Raw genomic sequence first — 6,839 nt, forward strand, 5'->3', positions numbered from 1 at the left:
GTGGTTGGGACTTTCGGATACATTTCAATCATTCAATGCTGTTTTTTTTGTTGGACTATAGTTCATTTTTTCAAAATTATAAATTAAAATAATACATTATTCAAATTATTGCATGCCACGTGAGACAAAAACTTCCATAGCTTCCTCACTAACAACTAAGTAACTAATGATGATATTATCTAAAGATCTTTTGCAGTTGAATTTCTAACTCCAATTACACTTCCAATAAAAATCTTGGTTAATTTGGTGGACCAACACAAAATATAATTTATCGTGATTTAGTGTTTAAAAATTATCTTAATTTTTTAACAATCATCGATGATATTTCTTAAAAGTAATAGTTTATGATCTTTTTTGTTCTTACGGTTGAGACTATTATTTAATTTTATTTGAGTTCAACGAGTTCATTTTTTAAGAGCATTTTTTTGTGGTTTGTATTAAATAGATATCAATTAAGTTACTTTATCAACCCTAAGAATTAGAAGGACAGTGAATTTCTACTTTCCATGAGATAAATAGCTTTTGTAGCCGTGAAGTTTTTGAACAATTCTCAAGTAATAGTGTACGGAAAATGCAGTAGTCCACCGTACAATTTGCCTAAAAAATCATGGATGAATCCTCTTTCCACTAAAAATACACATCTAAAACGTGTTTTTCTTTCTCCAAAATAGCATCAAATGCATACACAAATCTCCTTTATGCTAACTATCTATTTGGTACTCTTTTCTACTTTTTACTATATTAGGGGAGATAGATATTCCTTTGGGTGCAAATTGCACCAAAAAGATTATGATAACAACGAACAATGTAATCTAGTGATTGATACCTAATTCCACATACAATGATTCCAAATTTATGATGGGCCATTTGTGGATTTCCAAGCAACAATTTTGGGCCTGTGATACTTTTTTGAAGGGTGCTCATCCAGCCCCCGGGAATTATCGAAAGTTTTATCTCGATAATGGAAAATAGGAAAAAATATGTGATGGGAAGTGGAAGTTCGAGAGTATTTTTATATATTGTGAGTAAACATTGAGATATGAACGAACAATCAGCTACTTTTTTACCACATTGGTCCATAGTTGAGAGACCACATCAATCTCATCTTGTAAGCATGAGGGACTATGATAAGTATCACGGATGAACCCATAAATTTTAAGTAGTGGAGTTAATATATTAAAATTTTGAAATATTAAATACATATAAAATTTTATTTTTTTAAAGCACAACTATACATTAATTAATTGTTTGTATTATTACTGTGTGCAATTTTAATAATGTAACAAGTTGTAAAACTATCAATAAATAAATAAGATATGAATTTAGTTTGTATATACTTACACTATTACTGTAGTCACACAAGTATATCATTTTGGTATATTATATCATAAAATATCTCCATAATTTTAACCGTGGTGAATTAAAATTATATCATGTATGGGTTCAGATCAAATAAACTCTTACGATATTCAAATATGATGTATAGCATATTCTATATAGGACATATAATTATTATAAAATTAACAAATAAAATATTTATTATCGATTAAAATAAAATATTATTTTATCATATAAAATCAAATTTTTAAAGATTTTTTTGTAGCAAAAGAAAAAGTGTAGAAGGTATAACTAGTGTCAATCTACCCAACCGACACCACCAACTCTAATAATCCTATCATTAGATATTATCAACAACAAAAACGGAAAAAATACAAAGTGAGGCTTGGAGGACGACAACCACACCCAAACACATCAAGAGAATTTATATCTAGAAGATGAATCTTATTCTTAAAAAACTCCTCCGAAATAAAAGTGAGAGATAAATTCCACCAGACAAAACATTTGATTGAAATGCTATAATTGGCTAATAAGCTAGTGCAAGAATTACCCTCCTTAAAAATATACGAACAATGAAACCTTATTTGAGAGGTAAGATAAATACAAATTTGCCACCTATTCTGAAGTCTCCAAGAAACAAGTTAAGAGTTATGGTAAACAACAAAAACAAAACATGAATCGCATTCTAACTAAAGGTTTTGTCGTAATTTCTTAAAAGCTATCTCAATTACTAATATATCGCTCATAAGCTTCGCAAATAGAGCAATGTAGTACCTAGAGGCATTGGTAATCTCCAAAGAGAAATGACATTCTGATCTCTAAAATGACGTGGAAGGTCAGGGACTACCTTTAGCAGCTCAATTTGTATTGTACTTTATCATATAACAAGGGGAGGGCTACCAAATTACTTGAATAATTCTTTGAGCATTAGGTAAGTGATATGTGACAAAGAAGTAACGCAACACAAATAACTTATAAGGGGAAGCGAATATGTGATGAAAGCTATAGTTTTCAGACAAAGACATGTTAGAAACAATCAAAGAAATCTCCTGATGAAGAAGAATGTCCTTGTTGAAAAATCTATCATGATTTAGACAAAACCAAATGTGCCAAAAAATATTAACCACATCACACACTTGTTGGCTCTAATTTGACATGCACGCCGATAAAACTAACAAAATACTAGAAGATGATAAGTTAGTCGTTAGGGTTCTCCCAAGCCAAAACAAAAGACATTGGGCAAAGGGGAAATCAAAGTAAAGACGTTGAGTCGATTCAACATTCTGGACACTAAAAGAACAAATAGAAACTATTGTACAACCTTTTTTCGAAAGATTCTCATCAGTAGATATCATGTCATTATAGACTCTCTAGAGAATAAAAGAACGAGATTGTGAAAAACATCGATTCCATATAAACTTAGTCCAACGAGCAAAAATACCAGAAGCTCGTCGGAAAGTATATGCATATTTGAAGTTCAAATTATCAGAAGTTGAAGGAGACCATAATAAACGATCATGGACTTCAAATTTAGCAATACCAACATTATCAACCTCATCGCACACAATAATAAAGTGCCAAATGGTGGGGATGAACAAATTTCCATTAAAAATGAAATCCTTAACCTTGCTTGAATAAGAAGACAAACCTTCAAAGGAATCCCTAGCAAATTAGAAATTGGTCGAGACAACCAAAAATCATTCCAAAAATTGATATAGTGACTATCTCAAAGTTGTTAGAAAGCATTCTTTTGCATAAAGGAAGTAGGGCCTGAATACTCGACCAAATGGAAGAAGATATGCGGTACTTAATTTGAGATTTATTATGAAGAGTTCTAGGACACATCAAATTAGACCATTGAGTATTTAAAGAAATGAAATCCCATGAAAGCTTCAACAGGCTAACACTATTGATGGCCATTATAGAACGCAAACCGAGACCCCCGTCATCAATGGGTTGGCAAAAAAAAATTTCAGACTATTGTCACCACCTTTTTTGAAGTGATGTTTCCATACCAATTAAAATTTTGAATCTAAGTGTTTAGAAAATTATTAAGAGCAACATGTCAGAAATACAAACAACAATTGTATAGAAGCATATCATGGATAATAGTGTTCACCAATTGCACCCTTCCCTTTATAGAAAGAGTTTTATCTTTCTAAGTTGAGATTTTGGCTTTAATATGATCAAAAATAGGCATAAGGTGCACCTTTCGACGTTTCCATTTGAAATTAGGAACACTTAAATACATAAATGGAAGTTGTAGTGAATGAAAGCCAATAAGAGCCACAAAAACATAAACTTTACTTGTAGATTTGGGGCATTTGTAAAATTTAGACTTACCATTACTGATCACTTGGTTATAAGCATTCTCGTAATTATGGAACGAATTCATCACGGCAGTTCAATTGGACTCCCTGGCATGACAAAAAATCATAACTTCATTAGTGCACAAAACATGCTTGGGCCTCTTGAATCCTCTAGGACCATACATAAGTGAAGTAGCAATATCAATTACAAGAAAATGGGTTTGAATTGTAATTGCCAATTTTTTAAAATTTCTCTTAAATCTCAAAGTATTTAACCCAAAATTGATCTTGGTTATGAAAATAATAAACGAAGAACGATCTTCGTTAATAATATATCAATGAAAACTTCATGATGTGATTAGTGCTAAGTGAGTGATAAATAAATAAAGATAAGAGAAAGATAATTCACACAACAATATATCCTGGTTCACCAAAAGTGAGTGTGAGATTTTTACTATGTGCTTCAAACCAAGAATGTTCTCCTTCACATATTTTCTCTTGATCACACCTTGATAAAATACAATCTTCACCTTTCAACCTATAAATAATTTTTACAATCACTTTTCAGCCTTGAAAGGATTTTTACAAACACACTCAATCTAACATAAAAGATAGACTTGAGTTACAAATGATGTGTATGATAAAAGTGTTTGATATTTTGAAACTTCTCAACACTTGTTTGAGATAAATAAAGACAAACTCAGTAAATGTTGATCCAAAGATATAGTGAAGAAAGCTGGAGTTTGCTTGAACAAGTGTTGGTAGATTTATAGATTGATTTCTTGCCTTCATCTTCCAATTGATCTTCAATTTATAGATGTTAAAATACTTTGAATATTCATTTTAAAATGAAGATAGTCATTGGGAACACTTCCCAAGTGTTAGATATATTTTAAAGCAATTAAACATGTGTTTATTTGCTGTCCATAACGTTTTTGCCTTTGGGTTTGATGGAAAACGTGAATGAGTTAGTGAGTATATGTCAAATGTCAGTTTGATATTATTTCCATGTCAGAATTATGCACAGCTTTCTGCATAATATTGTAAGTACAATATATTTGTGTCCTTGCTCACAACTCATCAATTTGGATATCAATTTTGAGGTTGTTTTCCTTATTTGAGCATTCAGCTCGAGTTATGCGCCTCACCATTGATTTGAGGAGTCTTGATACTCTTTAAATTAAGGTTTAGACTATAGAAAATGATATGTTTTAATTCTGTCTTTAAAAGAGAATAACAAGATTGTTCTATTGCAAAACCAGAACGTTCTTGAATTAAAGCTATGAAAACGGAGAATGTTCTTCGTTTCTGTTTTGAGTAATTGTTGGATTTTGACACTTTTGACAGTTGTTGCGTGCCAAACTTTTCTGATATGTACGTGTATCAGTGATGCGATGACTTTATCATTTTTGTCCCGTTTATACTTGTTTATCATTTTTGATGCATTGCTTTTCTCTTTTGTTGATCTTATGGAAAGAATATGTATAAATTGATCTTAAGTATTTAATTATGTTCCTTTGTAATGAATACTAGTGATTTGCAATGTAGATTGATGTATTTTCGTAGCCCAGATCGATTTGGAATTAAAGAAGACTTTGTTCTTTGTAAACCAAAATGTTCTTTGACTAATGCTGTCAAAACTAGAACATTCTTCGTTTTTCAGATTGTTGTCCAGAACGATCTTCGTTTTTCAGACTGTTGTCCAAGGTGATCTTCGTTTTTCAGACTGGTGTCTAGAATGATCTTCGTTTTTCAGCCTGTTGTCTAGAATGTTATTCGTTTTTGTTTGTTTAATAACCAGAACATTCTTCGTTTATCAAATTTGATCTTGCTTTTTTCAAATGACTTTGCTTCTGATTTATAGCATAATATAATCATTGATTGTTGTATGAATGTATTTGATCATCTTTATTGTGAAGATGCTATCTTGAAGATGTAATAATCATTCTCTTGAATGATTGATATATGATACATTTCTTTTGAGATTATTTCATTATTGAGTGGATACTCATGCACTTTGATCAAGTGAATAGCTTCTTGCTTGTTCACTTATGCAATTTATGTTTCTTAAACAAAACTCAAGTGCAATCATTAGTAGACCATCATTCATAAAACTTAATCATTTATTTCATAAGATTTATTGTCATTAAAACATACATTGAAAAAGTTTTTACCTTAACAATAAGCTGCAATTTTCCTTTGTTTACTAGTTGAGATATACCTCTATTAAGAACCTTTTTAGAAAAACAAAGCACAAGCAAAAAAATAGGATCACCTTGTCGAACTCTTTTTTTACAATTAAAAAATCCTAAAGCTTTGCCAATCAGAGATATAAACAGGTTGACAAAATTAATAATGGTGAGAATCCAATCACAAAAAGAATCATTAAAGCCAAAAGTGTGCAAAATAGTAATAAAAAAATTTCAAACAACATTGTCAGAAGCCTTTTTTATATCAATATTTAAGGCCAATTAACCCCCAAAAGCTTTTATGCCTAAGAGGTTAACAAGTTCTAAGGCAATACAAATATTGTCAGAGACGAGTATGTCCTTAATAAAACCTCTTTGGGCTTTCGAGATAAGTTTTTTGGCAAAAATAGAAAGCCTATCATCCAATGCTTTGGTAATAATTTTAAATTTGAAGTTGGCTAGAGCAATAGGTCGATACTTATCAAAGCGCTATGCTTCAGTGATTTTAGGGATGAGCACTACAATATAAAAATTTAGATCAAGTTGTTTACAAATATTGAAGGGCAAATGTAAAGATATTTGAACCTATAAGTCTGAAAGAAATGACCCCTAAAACCGTATGGACCAAGAGCACTATTGCCATTCATATCAAACATAAATTTTGTTACTTCATACAAAGAAGGCAAAGTCTTCATCATAGAATTATCCTCCTGTATCAGAATTGAAGAAATAACAGATGCAACCAAATTATTGGATTGATAATTATTAGTAGTAGCAAACAAACTGTGGTAGAAAGTAAGAACAGTATTAACATGAGCTGTCAAGCTATGATAATCATGCTTCAAAATAGATATTCGTATCATAACTCCATGATGGCAAACAACTTTATGAAAAATCCATTGTTCCTATCACCAAAAAATGAAAATTTGATCTAGATTTTTATTGCAAAAAATTCTTAGTGAAGAGTATGTTAAAGTAAAATTTGAATGTATTTCTCCTGCTG

The sequence above is a fragment of the Cicer arietinum genome, chromosome 7 (genome assembly GCF_000331145.2).
Source record: "Cicer arietinum cultivar CDC Frontier isolate Library 1 chromosome 7, Cicar.CDCFrontier_v2.0, whole genome shotgun sequence".
In the NCBI taxonomy this organism is placed as follows: Eukaryota; Viridiplantae; Streptophyta; class Magnoliopsida; order Fabales; family Fabaceae; genus Cicer; species Cicer arietinum.